This window comes from Mya arenaria, chromosome 11 (genome assembly GCF_026914265.1).
Source record: "Mya arenaria isolate MELC-2E11 chromosome 11, ASM2691426v1".
NCBI lineage: Eukaryota > Metazoa > Mollusca > Bivalvia > Myida > Myidae > Mya > Mya arenaria.
In genome coordinates this window covers 38184271-38209710 of record NC_069132.1, presented here as the reverse complement: position 1 = coordinate 38209710, position 25440 = coordinate 38184271, and the positions used below count along the sequence as shown (strand labels likewise).

Genomic DNA, 25440 nt, shown 5'->3' with positions numbered 1-25440 from the left:
AGAATATAACACCAGTGTATGTACTGTCACGGTGTATCGTGCATATCCATATAGTGTATAGAGTCTATGCACTGTGTTGATATAAGATATCAATCTCAACTTGGTCTAAGCATTCTAGATTTAATATTTTTTTCTAGATTCAAATAATTCACTGTTCTGAGAAAATCTAATAATTTTTACTGTTCTGATAAGGTAAGATTCCCATCTACAAGAAAAATATAACTTTTATGCTAGTAAGATTGACCTTTACGGCATATCCCAACAAAATGCACCGACCAGAAACTGAGATTCGTCATTACGAAAGAACCGGGAGGTTGAAAAACAACGGATTCCCCCCCCCCCCCCCCCCCTAAAATACGTTAAGAAAAGACTGACATGCAAACAAAGCGCATGCATTACAAAGAGAAGCTTAAAATATCGTTCCTACCGTTAAAAACTCGTTGAATAAGACGCGTATTTATCCAAAATCGAACGTTTTTTGTTGCAGTATTTCTACTTTCACTTTGGACCACATTTGAATGTTTTTCCAATTACGTCATTAAAACAAGGAAAGTCGATGGTAGCCGTCCAATGAAAACGCTTCGTGTATTTAAGTCATAGCCGAGTGCGCGGTCTTAGAAGATGGATCGTGAGGTGACACGAAGATCCGTATATATTCGGATAATCATGTAAAATGATGTAATATTGGTTACAAACTAGATCGTATTGATAATTATGGGCTTATTTCGATGGAATAATGTATATGCCGTTTTTATGCCGATTTTAGGACCATCTGGCGCATAGCCCCTTTAAACAGCCGAAAGTCTTCCGTTTCATATCGACTACTGTGCGCACTTAAAGCTGTTCACTTGTTCTAGGAATTTGAACACAGGAACGGCCCTATGCGAGTTTAGGGTACATTGCTAGAAAGAATGTTATGTGATATATCACGAACGCACAGGCTGCATACATGAGACATGTTCATTATTTATCATTACGCGTGCAGGTATTAGTTACTGTACAGTTTTATTTTATGTACGTTCATTTCTTTCTGGTACGGCATTTTTTTCCACAACAAAAAACACGTTTTGGTCAAGGATGGAAAACGTGTTTAGACGTAATTATTATGTATATACTTATACAAATAAATACAACCCTAGGTGATACCGCCACCTATTCCTAGAACAAACCATGTTTGGACACCACCCTTTTTCAGACCTATACGCGGAGTACGGATTAACAGAGCGGTAACCGAAGAAAGAGGCTGCGTTTCCAGGAGCCAACATCATCTGCTCGAACTTTGGAGCCGTGCTACAGGTAATAAAGCGTTATTATGATGAGGGCCACAGGGATTTAATTTCGAAAGTATGCTCCTGACGTATATGGTATGAATAGAGACACTCGGAATGAAAGATGACGTAAATTAAAATTTATTGATGTCGTAATTGGAATCAAAACGGCACATGACGTCAGTATGAAAAAATATCCTCAAATATCGTGCCCGACTGTAAACTCGACGGTCGTCCGACGTCAGAACCCGACGTCGAACAGACATTGTGGGCCGACAGGGACAGGACTTTTAAACACATTTGCCACATTTGGGGTGTGGTTTTCGTAAGATGCGTTTTCATTTATGGCCTTGACACGAACTTGTGTCTTAAATGGAATAAATATATCCGTAAAACGTATCAGTATCATTTTTCTATACAGAAAATAAAACTGTCATGCTGTTTGTGTTGAATTTTTATAATTGATAACAAAAACCGGGCAGAAATAAGTACACAAATGCACAAGTCAATTGTAACCACGGCCCCCAGGTACGGGGATATACCGGGGATAGCGGGGGAAATGGGCCGTGTTTTTACCTTTCAGGTGGGCCCGCAGTGCCGAGTGAATGCGGTGGTTTTCTTTTCGCCCCGAAAATAGCGGGGAATGGGCCATACCTAGGTATCCCGGGTTGCGGGGGCATTTGCAGGTATTTTACCAACAGTTTGTTCCCGCGGGGCGGGGATTTTACCCGGGATTAGCTGGACTGAAAATCAAAGTTCCCGCTATTCCCCGGACCTGGAAGGCCGTGGTTACAGTTGACTGTTGCATAATTTGATAGAGAATTTCCATTTCTCTTCGTTCAATACATCGATCCGAGATGCCAAGATAAGCTCCGCCCCCTTAGATATTGTTACTATGCGCCCCAAGCGTAAATTCAAAATGGCGGCTCACGCGCTGCTACGATAGCATCAGAATCCGATTCTCTCGCGAAGATTTCGGACAATATATCAGTTAAATATTTACCAGATCAAGCCAAATTATCGGGAAAGGTGTAAGAAAAGGGATTAAATTACTTTCTACAAGGTTATATTCATGACATTAAAGTTTTGGAAGAGGAAATATCTGCCATGTTACCGCGAGATGCTGGTCTTCAATGAGAAAAAAACGACAAGCATCATATGTTAAGTGTCGATGTGGAGAGGGATTCCATACGATATAGGTATTGCTCATGAAAACCAGGGTATGTGAATTTCCAATTGTATTTAACAAATGTTATTATACTAGTAATTTTATTCTTAAATATACATTGTGAATTATAAGCAATTTTGGATCGCCATGTCTTTTACATTTCATGCCGTAATACGGAATGCGGAAAAAATATTTTCAAGTCGTCGACTAGAGAAAGAAGTAAGATACTGTATGTTGTATTTCAATTTATTGGTTTTCATATTTCTAGTTACTGCCTCGTTTTAGACATTTAACATCTGGAAAGTCAAATGATACTTCATGGGTCAGTGTAGGATAAACACATGCAAATATCACAGCATGATATCATGCTTTTGTTTTGATAACTTGTCAACAATCTCTGTTTTCATTTTTTTATAGATTGAGCGGTCATTGTTCACACGTGGTTGGCTTAATCAAATCACTTCAGGAAGTTGCACAACTTCACCCATGTTCCTGATCAACAAAGTTACACAAGTATTCCCCAACAATGGAATGTGCCAAAGGGATCAAAGATCAAGCCAGTTCCAGTGAACCAAGTCATAGTAGTACAGTCGGAAAAGGAAACCTGTCCTTTGCCAGATAGATACACAGACCAAGTTTACAAATTTTAAATCTAATTAAATAAATGAACTACAAACACACAATTCACTTTACAATGCTTTATTCCAAACATGAATAAACTAACAGTTATTCAATTATATCAAAGAAGCAGAAATAAAATCATATGATTCCTGTATAATATTTAAACAAATTTTAACTATTGCTTCTTTGAGCAGAACTATATCGACATTTACAGTTTGTTTAAATTCCCACCAGTTGCTTTAAAATCTGAATTTCACAACACTTTGATGAAAGTGCAGACTGTTATTCTTCAACTTGGACTTCTTTTTGTGACAACTGTTCTTTTAGGGAAGCATTTTGAGCGGTAAGTGCAAACATCCAAAGGCGACGTCCCTGAAAATAAATGAATAATAAATTTTACATTTACGACAAGATGTTTAAAACTGACTCCTACCATTTCTCAAGAGTGTGGGAATACCTCTGTTTGAAATACAGCACCTATTGATTTACCGAAAGAGTTCACACCGTTAAATACCACACAACCTGTGAAGACCCAAGTAAAACAGAACTGACAACAAGATCATAGGCATTGTTAGAGTGTTGGTTTCACTTACATGGACATTCGGTCTGTGTTTCTACTCCTGGTACAGTGTCTGCAGGATCCTGGACCAGCTTTTCTCTGAAAGAAATTATTGTTATGTTGATATATTTATATGCAAATTTACACACACAAAAAAAAACTGTGTAATTTTCGTGTAATAATGTTTTCTTCAGTTCTTTTGAGTGTTCTGTGATATGTAACGTTTGGATTTTATTCAGGCGTTCAAGGAGCTTTGATGTAACGAGCGTCCACTTAACATAATGGAACAGCTGATTGGTCCAGACATTGCCGGAAATCCCGCCTGGAACCTGCGTACTAAGGTCCCGCGCAACATCGTTACTACTGTGCCCTGGCACCAAGGTACACCCGATTGACTTTCATAAAGAATTAGCTTGTTGCCGGAACAGAGATAGTTATTTGCTGATTTTTTACAAATAAAATCCGGCCCGACGGAAACCTGCGTTGCCAGGTAACGAGGCTTGCAGGTGCCATCGGGTCGGATTTTTCTATACGGAAACGGAAACACATGACAGATATTATAAATCTGGCATCCAAATGCTAGAAGAATCACGCGCTGTGACGGAATTCTTTTTATTATACCACCTTTCATGAAGAAAACAACACTTCTTCAAATGAACAATCACATATGTTGAGTATCATAATCTTGTAATGTTTGGGGCAACTTCTTTACTAAAGAAGTACAGTTAATTATCTTATTGTTTAACAGTAAAAGGTCTAATTTGATGGTCAAACTTAGAATTATTATCTGTCCACCCACGACCAGCGCTGAAATTGTCCATTAGAAACCATGCTTAACCACTTCCGCAAGTTTCTTCATAACACTTTCACTGAAGGGCTACAAGCATTTGTCTGACCAGCAACGGACCTCGATAGTGCAAAGATGAAATTATTTAATATAGACGACTTCGCTTAATTGTACAACATTTTGGGAATATAAATAACCTTATTAGCTTTACAATCATTTGAATTTGGTTTAAAATCTATAAATAGTAAAATGCTAATTTTTTTCACTTGAAACTTGAACAATTAATTGTAGTTTGTATCATTTCTATCATTTTAAGAATTTACTTAGTTTTTACTTAGTTTTCAAATTAATGACATTTTTAGCACCATTTCGGTGTTCATTTATTTTTAATGAGGATAAAAATAGAAGCAATATATGTACATGAATATAAATGTGGGTTTACCATGTATCGTGACAAATACAGTTTCAAACAATGACGATACAAAATGTAAGATTTATCACGTTGAATTTGCCACTCACACAGAATGCGCCAACAATGATCAGCAAAATTTGGCTATGCTTTACGTTCCGTTCATAAGTTGGGTAAGGAATAAAAAGCAAAACTTTCAACATTAAATCAAGGTACTTATAGTCTGTCGGCAGGAAACTGTGTATGTGTACATATTAGCTAAACTGAGTGCGTACAATTAAGCGTACATTTCAGTTTAACCAAGTGCTAACATTTCCGTTTAACATAGTGCTAAAATATCAGTTTAACCAAGTGCTAACATTTCCGTTTAACCAAGTGCTAACATATTAGTTTAACCAAGTGCTAACATTTCCGTTTAACCAAGTGCTAAACTAAACCAAGTGTTTAACTAAGTGTATACATTTCAGACGTGTCTTATCTGGACAACGACAAGTATCGGATGTTGATCCCGACGGCATGGATCACTTTTGTGGACGCCACGGAACAAAACGGATGTCTCGAGGTATGCCCCACCCCCTTCTCACCACGCCCGCCTTGGTGTCAACTTGTTTTTATGTGTCTTCATCCTGTAACAATGTGCAGAGTAGACGAAAGAAATATTTATACATGATAGAAATATCGTTTGGAAAGAAATTGATTCAACGTATATAATAACATTCATTGAGTGTATAATGAGATATTTACATTCAGTCGAACCTCGTTGGCTCGAACATGCTTGGCTCGAATTGCTCGCTGCCACTATGGGATGTTAAGGACCGATATCTATGTACTGAAGTTAAGCGTTTCCGCCTGGCTCGAATTTTTCCGAGGCTCGAGGTATTTTCGCCGGTCCCTGGGAGTTCGAACAAACGGGGTCCAACTGTAATCTTAAAGGCCTAGTTTAAGGAATGTTTGGCATGATAATATCCAACTGTGCATCTCCTGCTAATTGCACTGGTGTCATAGTAGGGGCCAATTTCCTGTGTTTTCGTTTATTGGATCAGGGCCACTTAGGGTCCATTTCTATAATAAAACCTCAGAAACTGCACAGCAGGATTCACAGATCGGAGATCTGATAAGAGGGATCAAGGCAAAGATATTAAAATCAATACACAGAGGTTGTGTACTGTACACAGATTGGAGGGGGGGTCACTTATAGAAGGCTTATACTAGGCCTTTAAACCCTAAGATACCGCAAAGAAATGTTATATGATGTTCCTAATGTTTGTATTGTACAGATTTTCACCAAGTTTCCAACTAAAACAATTTATATTTGACATATATTAGCGAAAAAAAGATTAAGTACAAGGTTATGCTGATCTGAGACAAGGTCACTCCTAACATTAAAGGTCGTGCAAAGCTTGGTTCGTTTATCTAGATTTCTTTGAGCGATTTCATACCTTAGCCTATTTCAAACAGTGCAGTATACTTGTTTAAACTCTCTGCTAGGATCGAAATCGCTACATGATCCTTGATAAAAGGGTTCCCTTTATAAAATATTTTCTTCTGTTAGGTTGCAGAGAATGGGCACCGGTCGGGAAAGGTGGCCACGCACCAGTGTTGCTGGGGAGACACCTTCTACACCATCCTAGAGGAAGACGAGATGAAAAATACCCTAGGTGCATCCCATTGACACACTGCCATCCACTATCCGTCCGTAAATCAAACTACCCCCAACACACCCACCCAAACAAACTACCCCTCCTTTACACCCACCCACACATGCTACCCCTACCCCCTCCCCCTCAACACACACACACGAACGCACGCACGCACGCACGCACGCACGCACGCACCCCATACAAACCCACACACAAACTATCCCCCTACACACCCACCCACACAAATTGCCCCCCCCCAAAAAAAAAAAAACAAAGAAAAAGAAAAAAGAATAAAATAAAAATAAATAAATAATGCAGCTGCCTCGGTGTTTATAACAATTTCCATAGCTCTAAAAATAACTGTTTTCGACTTACTTCATTTGCCTCAATGTACACAAACCATTGACAAATCCGTGGGGGGGGGGGGTCTGCCTCGGTGTTTTTTTAAGTTTGGCTACGGCACTGCTAGCAGATCATTTTATTTTTCAAATTAATATTTTAACTATGTAGGCATGTTACTACGTGTTATTTTGGTGTACAGTTTGTTGTGTCTGTACTTCAGTGACAACGTGCTGCTTTACTGGAAACAGATTATTGAAACCGTTTTTTGCGATTTTATAATGTTCTTATTCGTTCTAAACAGGTGTCGATTTAGACCGTGATAAAAGGGCACTTCCGGTTCGCAGTGGCGGCTTGATCTTGTTTAATAACATGATCCCTCACCGAAGCCTTCCGAATGTGTCTGACGGTATCCGTTGGAGCATCGATCTCCGTTGGCAAAGGGCCACTGACCCCGCGGGACTTTGGGGCCTCAAAAATGGAGTCGTTATGCGTAAATCCTCTGACCCGAATTTTAAGGTGGATTGGACAGAATTTGATTCCGTCAACCGACATATCGTGCAAACAGAATATATTAAGGGAGACAAGGCGGTAAGTGATCCTCGACAAAGTCCACTTTACTTGAAAAATAACAGTCACGTGTTTGAAAAATCCAACACATTTGTTTGCTCTTAGGCTTCGATCTTTTGTAAGTTTTGTTTCAGTCAAAACAGTTTTTAGTTCCACATATTATTAAAAAAAATGTATTATTTTAAATAACCCAAGTTACTTTTTCTTAATCAATATCAAACCTGTTTCTATTGATTTTTTTTATTCGGCAGTCCATTGTATAATTGAGTTAAAGTTAGCCAATATATTTTTTTGATTTGTCAATATCTATCCAATAATAACTGTTGACCAATCAAATTGCTTCTATGGTGCAAACTAGCCAAAATGTAAACTGTTGACATGCATCCAATTGTATAAAACTTGGAAAGGTTGGGTACGGGTTATCTTTAGGCTATTTTGCATATTTAAACGATTTGATTGGTTAATAGTTTCTTTTGGTTAACTATGGACCAATCAATAAACATTTTGGCTTGCCTCAACCAAACCAATACTTCAACCAAATCAAAAATGTGAACTTGTTTTATGCATTTGCTGCTGTGGGGTTCAAGTCAATAGTATGCAGTCAATGGGCGCATGCAGACATATACAAATTCTTAAACAAAAGGAAAACTTACCCAGTTTTATAATTCTGTCAGAACCTGGCAGAGGAGGAGTTTGACACGACAATCCAGGGTCCGTGGATGAAGAAGTGGGAAATAGTGCACATGAACAAGCACGTGGACAGGTTCTTAGAGCAGGAGGCCGCATCCAAGGGAGATAAATCGGTTTCCACGTGACCAAATACCACGTGACTCATTCGCACCACGTGGAATTGACACGGAAACAATGGGAATGCGTGGTTGTCAGGAACTTTTGGTGGGTGGGTTAGTGAGTTTTCGAGGTTACTTCATAAGGTTATGAATAGATACACGAAATCGCCTTTTTGTAACCCCCACAATATGTGACCCCTGTACACAAAAACACTCCTTTTTGACTTCTGTATTCCTTTAAATTATTGTGTAAAACTGCCAGATTAGTATGCCCTGGGCATATGTTTTAGGCACTGTCACATTTCTTTAAAGACCCTTTCTGGTATTATACGGATGCCCCTTAAAATCCCTTTTTTGAGACTATGGCATAGGAAAAATATCGACAATGTTGTTTTAGTGACACACAACTTCGTATTTGTTTTTGTCCAGAAATAACGACACACCCTTAATTTGATGGGCTTGGAAAATATCATATGACAAGAAACTACTCTTTCTAAGTTCCAATTCCTAGTTCGAATAATACATTTATATCTCAGAAATCCTTACCTCATAAGTGATGCCTCAAGCCATTGAGCCAACCTCTTTCTACCATCCCCTTCACAGCAAAATACTTTTCATCCAAAGGTGTTTTCCATACATTCCATCATTTATATTAAATTGACTAGCCTTAGATATATATTTTCATCATCGTCAATAAAAAAAACTCTATTAATATTAGACAAGACTGCATTGACGCGTAGTGATGCAATTGGCAATGAAATTTCTTAATTCATGGAATATAGTTCTTACTTTATTACAAAGTCCAAATATTGGCCAGTGTATATGAGATATACTTTATGAAAATGAAAAAGTTTCATTTCTTTTATTTCTACGACTAGTTTTGTAGATAAAGGCTTGACCAACATATTCCAATCGATGTTTATAATACAATGGCGAAGTAAGTTAGACATATACTATAATTCATAACAAATCTTTTGGAAGTACCCTGGTAAACGCCATAAGACGGGTTTTTATTTGGATACTGTTATTTTGCTTGAATATATTTATTATATAGACGGAATCACTAACATGTTCATATGTATCATTTAAAGCCTTATATGAATGTGAATTGTTACATACTATTTAAAACCAAGTTTTGCGTAAATATCTGCAATCCAGTGATATAAGACTGCTGAAAAAATATCTGATCGCAGATTTTCATATTTCCGTTCGAAAATTAATGTTTTATGGCTAAAAGCGTTACTAACGGTTTAAGAAAAATGCATAAAACATCATTTTTTGAACTTAAATATGAGAACCTGCAATCTGATTTTTTCAGCGGTCTTATATCACTGGTTTCCATGCATTTTCGCATAAATTGGCTCATCCCAAGTAAAAAAATAAAACAGTTGTCAAAACGTTTAATCTGTGAGAGTGCAGCTTTAAATTTGTGCACATTGATTTATGTAATTAACTATTATTTTATCACAAAGAAATTCTACATTAAAGACTTTAAACGTTTATTCTATATATTATTATTCAGAGTATATTTATAGTTATGTCTCCCCCTCTCTGGGGGAGACATATTGTTTTTGCCCTGTCCGGTAGTCCGTCCGTACGTCACACTTCGTTTCCGATCGATAACTGGAAAACCGCATGACCTAGGATCACCAAACTTGGTAGGGAGGTTGGTCGTGAGGTGTAGAGGATCCCTATTATTTTTGGGGTCACTAGGTCAAAGGTCAAGGTCGCGGCGACCCCCAATATAAAAACATTTCTGCTCAAAATCTTGAGAACGGTTTGACCTAGGTTCACCAAACTTGGTAGGGAGGTTGGTCATGAGGTGTAGAAGATCCCTATTATTTTTGGGGTCACTAGGTCAAAGGTCAAGGTCGCGGCGACCCCCAATGTAAAAAACATTTCCGCTCAATATCTTGAGAATGGTTTGACCTAGGTTCACCAAACTTGGTAGGGAGGTTGATCATGAGGTTTAGAAAACTCCTATATTTTGGGGGGTCACAAGGTCAAAGGTCAACGTCGCTGTGACCTCTAATGTAAAAAAATATTTCCGTGCAATATCAGGAGAATGCTTTGATCTAGGTTCACCAAACTTTGAAGTGAGGTTGGTCATGATGTCTAGTTCCTATTGATTTTGATTGAAATCAGTAGGTCAAAGGTCAAGGTCACTGTGACCTTGAGGTGAAGAAACAGTTTCTGCTCAGTAACTAAAGAACGCTTGCACCCAGGAACTTCATACTTGGTATGCTAGTGGGTCATGACTAGAAGATGACCCCTATTGATTTTGGGGTCACTAGGTTAAAGATCAAGGTCACCCTGATCTTGAGGTGAAGAAACTGTTTCCGCTCAATAACTAAAGATCCTTGGGTCTAGAAACTTCATACTTGGTATGCTAGTTGGTCATGACTAGTAGATGACTCCAATTGATTTTGAGATCAGTAGGTCAAAGGTCAAGGTCACCCTGACCTTGAGGTGAAGAAACGGTTTCGGCTCTATAACTAAATAACGCTTGCACCCAGGAACTTCATACTTGGTATGCTAGTTGGTCATGACTAGTAGATGACTCCAATTGATTTTGAGATCAGTAGGTCAAAGGTCAAGGTCACCCTGACCTTGAGGTGAAGGAACGGTTTCCGCTCTATAACTAAATAACGCTTGCACCCAGGAACTTCATACATGGTATGCTAGTTGGTCATGACTAGTAGATGACTCCTATTGATTTTGAGATCAGTAGGTCAAAGGTCAAGGTCACCATGACCTTGAGGTGAAGAAACGGTTTCTTCTCAATAATTCAAGAATGCTTACACCCAGGAACTTCATACTTGGTATGCTAGTTGGTCATGACTAGTAGATAACTCTTATTGATTTTGCGATCAGTTGGTCAAAGGTCAAGGTCACTGACCTTGAGGTGAAGAAACGGTTTCTGCTCAATAGCTCAAGAACGCTTACACCCAGGAACTTCATACTTGGTATGTCAGTTAGTCATGACTAATTGATGGCCCCTATTGATTTTGGGATCAGAAGGTCAAAGATCAAGGTCACAATACTGTGAGGTAAAAAATGGTTTCCGCTCAATAACTAAAGAATGCTTCCACCCAGGAACTTAATACCTGGTATGCCAGTTGATCATGACTAGTAGATGACCCGTATCGATTTTCAGGTCAGTAGGTCAAAGGTGAAGGTGACCTTGAGGTAAAATAACAGTTTCCGCTGATTTACTAAACACAACTGTGGCCCAGGAACTTCATACTTGGTTTGCTAGTTGGTCTTGATTATAAGATGTCCCCTATTGATTTTGAGGTCAGTAGGTCAAGGTCAAAGTGACCTTCAGGTAAAAAACAATTTCTGTCACCAGTACGTACGTCACACTTCTTTTGGCTCAATAACTTATGAAAGCTTGGACCCAGGAACTTCATACTTGGACCCAGGAACTTCATACTTGGACCCAGGAACTTCATACTTTGTATGCAGGTTGGTCATGACCAGTAGATGACCCCTATGTTTGTTCGTCTCCAGTCCAAAAGTACAAATTTCATGTCCATCATTGATTATTTCTCACCTACGACCACACAATGGGGGAGACATGCGCTTTTTCAAAAAAGCAATCTCTAGTTGTAATGTACAAACTTTTCAATTTTTTATATGAACATGAATTGATGTACATGTATCTGCATACTTGTATGCTTAAGAAGTTGATTTTAGATGATATATATTTTATCTGTAATATAATTGTTTTTCTTCTGTTTTTATTTTAAATTGAACAACTGCATGAATATTAAGATAAATATAAATTTGTTCAAAATCTTTTTTAAAAGATTTCTTTTAAATCTGTGCAATATATGACCAAGAGCAATTCTGTTAGATTTTAATCACTGTCATATACATATTGTGAAATACAATAAAACATATAAATGTGGGTTTACCATGTATCGTGACAAATACAGTTTCAAACAATGACGATACAAAATGTAAGATTTATCACGTTGAATTTGCCACTCACACAGAATGCGCCAACAATGATCAGCAAAATTTGGCTATGCTTTACGTTCCGTTCATAAGTTGGGTAAGGAATAAAAAGCAAAACTTTCAACATTAAATCAAGGTACTTATAGTCTGTCGGCAGGAAACTGTGTATGTGTACATATTAGCTAAACTGAGTGCGTACAATTAAGCGTACATTTCAGTTTAACCAAGTGCTAACATTTCCGTTTAACATAGTGCTAAAATATCAGTTTAACCAAGTGCTAACATTTCCGTTTAACCAAGTGCTAACATATTAGTTTAACCAAGTGCTAACATTTCCGTTTAACCAAGTGCTAAACTAAACCAAGTGTTTAACTAAGTGTATACATTTCAGACGTGTCTTATCTGGACAACGACAAGTATCGGATGTTGATCCCGACGGCATGGATCACTTTTGTGGACGCCACGGAACAAAACGGATGTCTCGAGGTATGCCCCACCCCCTTCTCACCACGCCCGCCTTGGTGTCAACTTGTTTTTATGTGTCTTCATCCTGTAACAATGTGCAGAGTAGACGAAAGAAATATTTATACATGATAGAAATATCGTTTGGAAAGAAATTGATTCAACGTATATAATAACATTCATTGAGTGTATAATGAGATATTTACATTCAGTCGAACCTCGTTGGCTCGAACATGCTTGGCTCGAATTGCTCGCTGCCACTATGGGATGTTAAGGACCGATATCTATGTACTGAAGTTAAGCGTTTCCGCCTGGCTCGAATTTTTCCGAGGCTCGAGGTATTTTCGCCGGTCCCTGGGAGTTCGAACAAACGGGGTCCAACTGTAATCTTAAAGGCCTAGTTTAAGGAATGTTTGGCATGATAATATCCAACTGTGCATCTCCTGCTAATTGCACTGGTGTCATAGTAGGGGCCAATTTCCTGTGTTTTCGTTTATTGGATCAGGGCCACTTAGGGTCCATTTCTATAATAAAACCTCAGAAACTGCACAGCAGGATTCACAGATCGGAGATCTGATAAGAGGGATCAAGGCAAAGATATTAAAATCAATACACAGAGGTTGTGTACTGTACACAGATTGGAGGGGGGGGGGGTCACTTATAGAAGGCTTATACTAGGCCTTTAAACCCTAAGATACCGCAAAGAAATGTTATATGATGTTCCTAATGTTTGTATTGTACAGATTTTCACCAAGTTTCCAACTAAAACAATTTATATTTGACATATATTAGCGAAAAAAAGATTAAGTACAAGGTTATGCTGATCTGAGACAAGGTCACTCCTAACATTAAAGGTCGTGCAAAGCTTGGTTCGTTTATCTAGATTTCTTTGAGCGATTTCATACCTTAGCCTATTTCAAACAGTGCAGTATACTTGTTTAAACTCTCTGCTAGGATCGAAATCGCTACATGATCCTTGATAAAAGGGTTCCCTTTATAAAATATTTTCTTCTTTTAGGTTGCAGAGAATGGGCACCGGTCGGGAAAGGTGGCCACGCACCAGTGTTGCTGGGGAGACACCTTCTACACCATCCTAGAGGAAGACGAGATGAAAAATACCCTAGGTGCATCCCATTGACACACTGCCATCCACTATCCGTCCGTAAATCAAACTACCCCCAACACACCCACCCAAACAAACTACCCCTCCTTTACACCCACCCACACATGCTACCCCTACCCCCTCCCCCTCAACACACACACACGAACGAACGCACGCACGCACGCACGCACGCACGCACCCCATACAAACCCACACACAAACTATCCCCCTACACACCCACCCACACAAATTGCCCCCCCCCCCCAAAAAAAAAAAACAAAGAAAAAGAAAAAAGAATAAAATAAAAATAAATAAATAATGCAGCTGCCTCGGTGTTTATAACAATTTCCATAGCTCTAAAAATAACTGTTTTCGACTTACTTCATTTGCCTCAATGTACACAAACCATTGACAAATCCGTGGGGGGGGGTCTGCCTCGGTGTTTTTTTAAGTTTGGCTACGGCACTGCTAGCAGATCATTTTATTTTTCAAATTAATATTTTAACTATGTAGGCATGTTACTACGTGTTATTTTGGTGTACAGTTTGTTGTGTCTGTACTTCAGTGACAACGTGCTGCTTTACTGGAAACAGATTATTGAAACCGTTTTTTGCGATTTTATAATGTTCTTATTCGTTCTAAACAGGTGTCGATTTAGACCGTGATAAAAGGGCACTTCCGGTTCGCAGTGGCGGCTTGATCTTGTTTAATAACATGATCCCTCACCGAAGCCTTCCGAATGTGTCTGACGGTATCCGTTGGAGCATCGATCTCCGTTGGCAAAGGGCCACTGACCCCGCGGGACTTTGGGGCCTCAAAAATGGAGTCGTTATGCGTAAATCCTCTGACCCGAATTTTAAGGTGGATTGGACAGAATTTGATTCCGTCAACCGACATATCGTGCAAACAGAATATATTAAGGGAGACAAGGCGGTAAGTGATCCTCGACAAAGTCCACTTTACTTGAAAAATAACAGTCACGTGTTTGAAAAATCCAACACATTTGTTTGCTCTTAGGCTTCGATCTTTTGTAAGTTTTGTTTCAGTCAAAACAGTTTTTAGTTCCACATATTATTAAAAAAAATGTATTATTTTAAATAACCCAAGTTACTTTTTCTTAATCAATATCAAACCTGTTTCTATTGATTTTTTTTATTCGGCAGTCCATTGTATAATTGAGTTAAAGTTAGCCAATATATTTTTTTGATTTGTCAATATCTATCCAATAATAACTGTTGACCAATCAAATTGCTTCTATGGTGCAAACTAGCCAAAATGTAAACTGTTGACATGCATCCAATTGTATAAAACTTGGAAAGGTTGGGTACGGGTTATCTTTAGGCTATTTTGCATATTTAAACGATTTGATTGGTTAATAGTTTCTTTTGGTTAACTATGGACCAATCAATAAACATTTTGGCTTGCCTCAACCAAACCAATACTTCAACCAAATCAAAAATGTGAACTTGTTTTATGCATTTGCTGCTGTGGGGTTCAAGTCAATAGTATGCAGTCAATGGGCGCATGCAGACATATACAAATTCTTAAACAAAAGGAAAACTTACCCAGTTTTATAATTCTGTCAGAACCTGACAGAGGAGGAGTTTGACACGACAATCCAGGGTCCGTGGATGAAGAAGTGGGAAATAGTGCACATGAACAAGCACGTGGACAGGTTCTTAGAGCAGGAGGCCGCATCCAAGGGAGATAAATCGGTTTCCACGTGACCAAATACCACGTGACTCATTCGCACCACGTGGAATTGACACGGAAACAATGGGAATGCGTGGTTGTCAGGAACTTTTGGTGGGTGGGTTAGTGAGTTTTCGAGGTTACTTCATAAGGTTATGAATAGATACACGAAATCGCCTTTTTGTAACCCCCACAATATGTGACCCCTGTACACAAAAACACTCCTTTTTGACTTCTGTATTCCTTTAAATTATTGTGTAAAACTGCCAGATTAGTATGCCCTGGGCATATGTTTTAGGCACTGTCACATTTCTTTAAAGACCCTTTCTGGTATTATACGGATGCCCCTTAAAATCCCTTTTTTGAGACTATGGCATAGGAAAAATATCGACAATGTTGTTTTAGTGACACACAACTTCGTATTTGTTTTTGTCCAGAAATAACGACACACCCTTAATTTGATGGGCTTGGAAAATATCATATGACAAGAAACTACTCTTTCTAAGTTCCAATTCCTAGTTCGAATAATACATTTATATCTCAGAAATCCTTACCTCATAAGTGATGCCTCAAGCCATTGAGCCAACCTCTTTCTACCATCCCCTTCACAGCAAAATACTTTTCATCCAAAGGTGTTTTCCATACATTCCATCATTTATATTAAATTGACTAGCCTTAGATATATATTTTCATCATCGTCAATAAAAAAAACTCTATTAATATTAGACAAGACTGCATTGACGCGTAGTGATGCAATTGGCAATGAAATTTCTTAATTCATGGAATATAGTTCTTACTTTATTACAAAGTCCAAATATTGGCCAGTGTATATGAGATATACTTTATGAAAATGAAAAAGTTTCATTTCTTTTATTTCTACGACTAGTTTTGTAGATAAAGGCTTGACCAACATATTCCAATCGATGTTTATAATACAATGGCGAAGTAAGTTAGACATATACTATAATTCATAACAAATCTTTTGGAAGTACCCTGGTAAACGCCATAAGACGGGTTTTTATTTGGATACTGTTATTTTGCTTGAATATATTTATTATATAGACGGAATCACTAACATGTTCATATGTATCATTTAAAGCCTTATATGAATGTGAATTGTTACATACTATTTAAAACCAAGTTTTGCGTAAATATCTGCAATCCAGTGATATAAGACTGCTGAAAAAATATCTGATCGCAGATTTTCATATTTCCGTTCGAAAATTAATGTTTTATGGCTAAAAGCGTTACTAACGGTTTAAGAAAAATGCATAAAACATCATTTTTTGAACTTAAATATGAGAACCTGCAATCTGATTTTTTCAGCAGTCTTATATCACTGGTTTCCATGCATTTTCGCATAAATTGACTCATCCCAAGTAAAAAAATAAAACAGTTGTCAAAACGTTTAATCTGTGAGAGTGCAGCTTTAAATTTGTGCACATTGATTTATGTAATTAACTATTATTTTATCACAAAGAAATTCTACATTAAAGACTTTAAACGTTTATTCTATATATTATTATTCAGAGTATATTTATAGTTGTAATGTACAAACTTTTCGATTTTTTATATGAACATGAATTGATGTACATGTATCTGCATACTTGTATGCTTAAGAAGTTGATTTTAGATGATATATATTTTATCTGTAATATAATTGTTTTTCTTCTGTTTTTATTTTAAATTGAACAATTGCATGAATATTAAGATAAATATAAATTTGTTCAAAATCTTTTTTAAAAGATTTCTTTTAAATCTGTGCAATATATGACCAAGAGCAATTCTGTTAGATTTTAATCACTGTCATATACATATTGTGAAATACAATAAAACATATTATGTACGTATTAATTGTGATTCTTTTTCAATTCGAGTTCATAATTTATGCTATGTTTTCGTCAAAATATATAATAAAACTAGCTTTGCAAATAATTGTTCAAAAAACACGTTGGACCCCTGATAAACCGCGTTTATAAGGTACGACCGGGGTAGTAATTCAAACCCTAATTTCAACTATCGATAATGCAACAATCTTTAATCAGTATGATTATAATTTCTATAAATTTTCAATCTTCACCACCCTTTTGCCAATATGTTCCTATAAGTGTTTCACAGACGGACTGACAGACGAACAAACAAGTGTACACCAATAAGCTTCTCCCCTTACAATAAGAGGCATTAAAACACCAAAACAAAGAGGTCTATATTGCCCAAACAGATATTGGATTATTTAATTCTGGGTTCCATAACTTTAAAACTTTAACAGGCCTATCAGCACTATATAAACTGTTCGATGACGTTCTTTAGCTATGGATTATTCTGCCGTCCAGAATCACAGGTGCTCGCGTCACATTGCCTGGATACAGTAATATATTTTTTATAAATTTTTACATGTATTTTTAATTTTATTTATTTTTTTATTATTTTTTTTGTCAAGATAGTCAATATATGTCATTTTAAAAAATATTCCACAATTTTTCATGAAAAAAGTATGTATATAAATAAATATAAGGTGAACATGTGCAAAAATTCATCAATTTCAAACGGACCTCATCAATAGAACACAGTTCCTAAAATAATGGAGATAAATGCTAGTTAGATTGACCTTTACGGCATATTCAAACAAAATGTACCGACCAGAATCTGATATTTGCCATTACGAAAGAACCGGGAGGTTGAAAAACAACGGATTTTTCTCCCCTAAAACACGTTAAATACAGACTGACATGCAAACTTTGCGCATGCATTACAAAGAGAAGCTTGAAATATCATTCCTACCGTTGAAAGCTCGTTGAGTAAGACGCGTAATCGTCGAGCGTTTTTCGTTGCGGTGTTTCTGCTTTCACTTCGTCTTGCAATTTTGACCTTGACTGCGCACTCGGCTATGTCTTGATTGCAAGAAGCGTTTTCATTGGACGGCTACCATCGACTCTTCTGGTTTTAATGACGTCATTGGAAAAGCATTCAAATGTTGTCCAAAGTGATAGTAGAAATACCGCTGCTTGTTTGTATCTCGAATCCACGACCGCCTATACACTACCAAATTTATTCATTTATAATTTGGTCTCACCAAATCTGTCAAAACCCATGATTGTCTGGAATTAATGAATTTCAACCACCGCAAATTATTACCTACCACACTCTTAGTGCTAACCCAAGGCTTAAACTGAAAATAAAGTGTAAAATGTATACTACTTGTGCCTTTTGATTTTTTTATGGTGAAGCTTCTGATGGTAGACACCACTCGACTCGACAGTCTGTCAATTGATTGTAACTTCTGAAAGCGTTAGTATCACTTTTAGCAATAAACCATCAATTTTCAAACGTCAATATGAAAACTGCGATCTGCTCATTTGTCAACAGTCTCATATCACTCTATGGTTTCCAGATATTTACGCAAAAATGGCTCATTCCACGACAAAAAATAAAAACAAGTTGTCAAAACAATAAATTTTTGAGAGTGCAGCTGTAAAGTATGTACGTTAAAGTGCTTTTATTTAAGGCACTAAACATTCTTAATAGGCTATGTACCTTGAGGAGCATAAAAACAAATCATTATAGAGTTGATTCAGCATTGATTAGTTATAATCTATGACTAGACAAAAGATAAAATGATGCATAGGGAACAATTATTGTGAACACATCTGAATGTTAGAATACCAATAACAAAGTAAAACATATTATTAAACATCGACACCACATAACGCATAACAATACAAAAAGTACATCAATATATATTCCTCGACGCGAGGGCATCAATATCAAACCATCCTTCTCGGCCAGTGCCGACGATCAATTAACATGATCAGTATATGAATCCACCCACATGTAACGTAGCCAAGCGAATTCCAGTTGCTGTTTAAGGAATGAAAAGGTGATGTTCTTATCGGGGTATGAACGCAATTGGGCTGGTCAAAGTGTGTGGAGTAACAAGAGCAGTCATTTCCATGTATATTGTTACGCTATAAATTGCAACTGAACTTTTCCGAAGATGTTGCGCTCATCGGATGATAACCGCAATTGCCGAAAGGCAGTTCATTTAAGAAATGGAAGTTGAGGTGTAAATATTAAAAAATGAACGTCTTGAAATAGTATGTACACTAGTTTTGACATAAAAAAAATAAAATCTTAAAATCTTAATTGTATTGTAAAATTACCCTATGTGTTATGAAAAGCATGTATAACACTTGATTTGCGTGTGCGTGCGTGTGTGCGTAAATGCTCCAGTATGCGTGCCTGTTTTCTGAATTTCTCCGTAGTAGTAGTAGTATTACAATAACAATCATTACACTGAAACTAATTCTTTTCCTTTCTACACATTAAAACAATCACAAAATTTATAAACAGAGACACACTTCCTCCCTTTGTCCACTCTATAATTCATTATCATAATGTTGCACTTAAGTGAACTATCGACATCAAAAGGTCTAATTTGATGGTCAAACTTAGATTTTTTTGTCTGTCTACCCACGACCGGCAGGGGAAAGTCTTTCGAAATCAACTCCCCGGAAGTGATTAAGGTACTGCAATTAAGCGACCTAAATCACTTCCGGGAAGTCTTTTTCGAAAGACTTTCCCCTTTCGAGCTACAACATTTGTCTGACCAACAACGGACCTCGAGGTTGTGAAGTTGAACTTAGTTTATATAGTCGCATACGATAAAAGATACAACGCTGTGGGGGAATAAATTAACGTATAAGCTATACTGAGGTTTGAATTTAGTTAAAGAATCTTCCAAATGTTAAAACAATAAAATATGTAGAGCTTATCCTAAATAAATAATTAAAGATTGTAATGTTTCCCAAATAAAAAATAAAATAAAAATTGTAAGTAGTATTCAAATAAAAGAAAAAAATTTACACACAATTTCAGTTTTTGTTCATATTTATTATGAGGATATAAATAGAAGCGACACTGATAAGGGGGAAAAGGGTAGTCAAGCTGCGATATTATCACTAAAGAAGCATGACACATATAGTTTTAATCATTGACAATAAAAAAACGAAGATCTATCAAGTTAAATTTTGCACACAGCCATGATTAAAATGCTCACGATATTCAGTAAAAGCCGTTTCAGTAAAGGTGTTTTCACAATTTAACTTTCTATATACCGTTCTCAGTTCCTTTAAGTTGGATTAGGAATATGAGGAATTTAACTAACACAGTCAACATTAAAAGAAGTAACACATATGGGCGTTTTTGTTGATACCAAACCAGTTTCAGATTTGGTATAAATGGTTTCAGCAGCTTCGAACTAGGTTTTGATAGTTTTGCTTGAAGTAACAAATGCATGGTTTTGTGTACAGTTTAAACAACATGGCGGAGCTACTGCATCTGCATGTAGCCATTATTTTATTGGCTGCATTATGTTTACAGTCTCAGGCATTCGTAGGTCTATTATTGTTACACATTATTATATTGTACAGACCAAATACCAAAGTTGCTATTCAACCTTCTATTGTAAACACGATCTCTTTAAAACGCAACAATATATTATCAGTATGATTATCCTTGTATGAATTGTCTATCTTCACCCATTGACAAATATCACCGTGGCTATAAGCATTCACGGACAGACAGATGTACGGACGGACGAGTGTAAATCAACGATCTGCTCCCCTTTCAATATGAAGCATTTAAACAACGAAAAAGAGGTCTATAATGCCCAACCAGATTTTGGATTATTCATCCATTCAATAACGTGAACCGCATTTAACCGGAGACTCGTGAATTCTCACGAACGGTCTAGTCCCTCGGTGCTGTCTAATCACTCGGTGATAGCAGGAGGGAGTAGGAGTGTATTGGTACAGAAATCCGGATATCTGGCTAAGCGACGGACCTCTAAGTAAGATAAGCGCTGGTAAACAAATATATTCTAATATATATGTCGTGGGTATAGAGATAACTTGTTTCAATCAATTTGCATATATATTTATAAACGCGTATTCTTTGGTAAATCGACGTGTTTCACTATAAATTCGCCTTTGCTAGATAAGAGTTAACAATAAAAAGACTATATCAGTAATTAAAACAAAGCCAAAACCGCTATTTGTTTGCTGAGCACCTTACCATAAGGAAACATTTTATAACCACAGTCTTAAGAAGGGAATGCACTTCTCTTTCTTTTAGTGTAATTTATCGCTTTCGGTTAATTTTTTGTGCCATCATACATTAAATTATGCATTTTGTTTCAGATTTACATAAGAACTATCACCTACTACCGACCTTCAATGACATAACTATTCAGTATAACATTAAAGAATACCAAAGCTTGGCATGTGTCAGTTCAAGCGTAGTTTACCGCAAAAATCGTACTCATTGATTTCGTCTTTACATTACTCGGAAAGTGAACCAGTAGGAGGCGCTTAACCGTTCAATATTATCATGCGGATACTTCAGAACGTTATTCATGTATACTCACGCTAGCAATTGAACGTTACCATTGGCAACATGGTACAATACAAACACTTTACTTGTTACCCTCATGTATGAAGCTAAACATTCGGTTAACAATAGATTAACAAGTAGGCGGAACTTAAAGGCCTAGTTATATCTTTTTATAAGTGACCCCCCCCCCCAAAAAAAAAAAAAAAAAGTCGTGTATAGTACACAACTTCTGTGTATTGAACTTAATCTTATTGCATAGTTGTCTTATCAGATCTCTCATTCGAGTGACCTGCTGTGCATTTTTTAGGGGTTTTATTAACGAAATTGACCATAAATGGCCCTGAGCAAATAAAAAAAATACACAGGAAATTGGCACTGTGACACCAGTGCAATTAGCAGGAGATGCACAGCAGGGGGTTGTCATGCCAAACATTCCTTAAACTAGGCCTTTAACTGTGCAATATTATCGAGCGGACACTTAAGAACGTTTTTCACGTATACTAACACTAGCTGAATCGTTTCTTGTATGATTTCAATAACTCTGGTGGTGTGTGCAGTAACTATTACGTTTATGACAAGTTCCAATATTTATACAAATCACACAAATTACCAATGTGCCTTACACATTTCATTACAAAAAAAAGCTCATAATCATCGCTCGTATATAATAAACGAAAAAAAAACACACAAAAAAAAGAGTGTTATTTCCAGTGTTTCAACATTTTGAACGTGTACAGGTTAATTACTAATGTTAGAGGTCGTACTTTGCTAGGGACCGTTTTATCAAATATCGTTGGAGCGATTTCAAACTTAAAAGCGAATTCATACCTTTGCTATACTGGACACAGAACAATTATACTGTTGAAAATATTTCCTAAGATCGAAATTGCTCCTAGAATCATTGATGAAAAGGTCCCTATTTGATATTTTGTGTTTTATCTTTTCCTAGATTGGGGAGAATAGGCTCCGGTCAGGAAAGGTGGCCACGCACCAGCGTTGCTGGTTAGACATTCTACACCATATAAGAGGAAAACGAACACCCCCCCCCCCCCCCCCTACCTCAAACAAACACACGCTCACACATACTAACCTCGACAAACACCAACCACCAACTCACCAACCTTATGTCCCTAGACACACACAAACTACCCCTTCCCGCAAACACAAACTACCACCAAAAGTACACGCAAACACCCCGGCCCCCTTCCGCCACCACATACGCAAACTTCTCCCTCCCAAACATAACTCAAAATCCCCCCACCCCTACACACCCCTACACAATCTACCCAAACGGACTCAATAGCCAGTAATGATGTATGCAAAGTTCCAGGTCACATCATACCTCTGAACTTTAAAGGGTCGTGATATGAAACGGAAAATCTTAATTTGATAGTAAGATTATTTTATGTGTTATAAATCACACGCATACCAATTTATTTGCGTATGTGTGTTCGTGTGCGTATATATATATATATATATTTGCTTGCGATTTCGTTTGTATTTTCTGTATGTTTTCTTATTTTTCTCTTGTTTTTGTTAGTGAATTTGAACTAGGGTATCACCGTCGTCATACAAAGTGTTTGCCTTTGGCGATTAGTACATGGTGGGTGGTGTTAGTAGTTTATACTCCGGGTCCCGGCGTGAGCACATTAAAGGGTTCAACCAACGCACACCTATCCTGGGCAGAACCAGTACTAGGTGCCTTCACCTCTGCAAAAAACTGACAACTTCTGTACATGCCAGGGGCACTGGTACAGTGCGAATGGTCGTAGAAAGGATTTCATAACCAATCACAACAGAAGTGACCTGGTCCTAGTGTTTGAAAATCGGACCCCATTTGCTATCGATAATCGAATCGGGCCAGGCATATCGATTTACTATCGGACAATAATCAAAAAATCATGATTTCAGCATGGAATACATTCTTTATACATAGTATCACAATGAGCATTGAACTGTTTAAACCTGGAATCAGTACGTGTGATGCTATAGTCATGCTTTTTACAATAGTAAGAAAATTTCCATAACCTTTTTCTGTGTTTAATAACCTTACGAAAAAACATAACAACACAACACATACTTAATAATTGCACGTCAACTGCAAAATGATGCACAACGCATCAAGTAAGTTATCTTAGCATTTGATCAATGTAAAAGCATATTAAATATTTGTGAACCAGCTTAACATTCGATAACCTGTCATATTGAACATTTCATTGGAATATCTTAATTTCATAAAATATCCACAAAGAAAAGTAAATTAGTTAGTTACAAACGATACCAAAAACGGTTTCAAAAACAGAATGCATCGAGCCGGGATTTTCGGTATTTGCAGGTAAGACCGGACCCACTTCACCATAGAGACAGGTTTTTGAAGATGGTTTTATGAAATATATCAAATATTAAAAACAATTTGTAATTTTCGGAAAGTTTGTAAGTGTATAAGCCAAGGTGTTTACATTCACACCATTTGTGTAGGAGAGTGACCTTCCTTTTTAAAATAAACTCAACGAGAATTTACCTAAAAGAAACATTGACATTTACTCGACTTTTACAACAAAACAAAAAAATACGTAGTTACCGGAAGTAACATTAGCGACATCGATTTTAGTTAGACAACCACTATAGATTGTCGCCGACATAGCGTTGTCAGCGACGATTAATCGATTTTAATCGATACTCGTTCCATCACTACCTGGTCCGCCCGGGAATCGACCCGGGTTGTCCGATTCAGAATCTAACGCTCTACCGATTGAGCTAACCGGGCGGACCGATTAGTACATGTAAATCGAAATCATGTTATAAATACCGTCACGTGTCTCAAAAAAACAATCATGCAATTTATCAAGGGGGTCCGTGGTAGATAGATCAGTGTTTATAGGTGCGTCGTTAAGATACCAACTCGAAGTGATTCAACACCACAGATCGAACGACGGACATAATGCACCAGTCAATTGTAACCACGCCCCCCCCCCCCCCCGAGGTCCAGGGAAGAGCGGGGACTCTGACTTTCAGTCCAGCCAACCCCGGGTAAAGTCCCCGCCCTAAGGAAACGAACTGCTGGTAAAATCCCCGCTACATGCCCCGCACCCAAGTGACCTAGGTAAGGTCCATTCCCCGCCATTTTTGGCGCGAGGACCAAACCTCCGCATTCACCCGGCACTGCGGCGCAACCTGGAAGGTAAAAACACGGCCCATTTCCCCGGCTATCCCCGGTATACTCCCGGACCTGGGGGCATGGTTGCAATTGACTGATGCATAATGTTCCCCGTTCATACAGAATCACATTTTTCTCAGATTTACCAACCTATTATGTTTTTCATGTCAAGGTTCTGTTTCGGACAACTTTCATTTACTAAAGTGAAATATCGTATAATTATTCATTAAAAGGTCTTATTTGATGGCCAAACATAGATTATTTTATCTGTCTACCCACGACCCCCAGGGAAAGTCTTTCGAAATTTACTCCCGGAATAGAACAGTATTAGCGTTGATACTCTTCATGCCGCTAAGGAAATTTCGAAAGACTTTCCCCGAGGAGCTAGAACATCTGTCTGCCCAACAACGGACCTCGAGATTGTCATGTTGATATCATTTCATATAGTCAGTTACGCTAGATAATACAGCACTGTGGAAAGATATACATGTATTAACATATAAGCGTTAATTTTATTTAAGTTAA

The 25440-nt window shown here is 37.5% G+C and overlaps 1 pseudogene; it reads left to right on the top strand.

Annotated features, from left to right (window-relative positions):
* The first annotated feature begins 621 nt into the window (after positions 1-621).
* LOC128208517 (uncharacterized) lies at positions 622-15561 on the top strand (annotated as a pseudogene).
* Positions 15562-25440: the final 9879 nt, after the last annotated feature.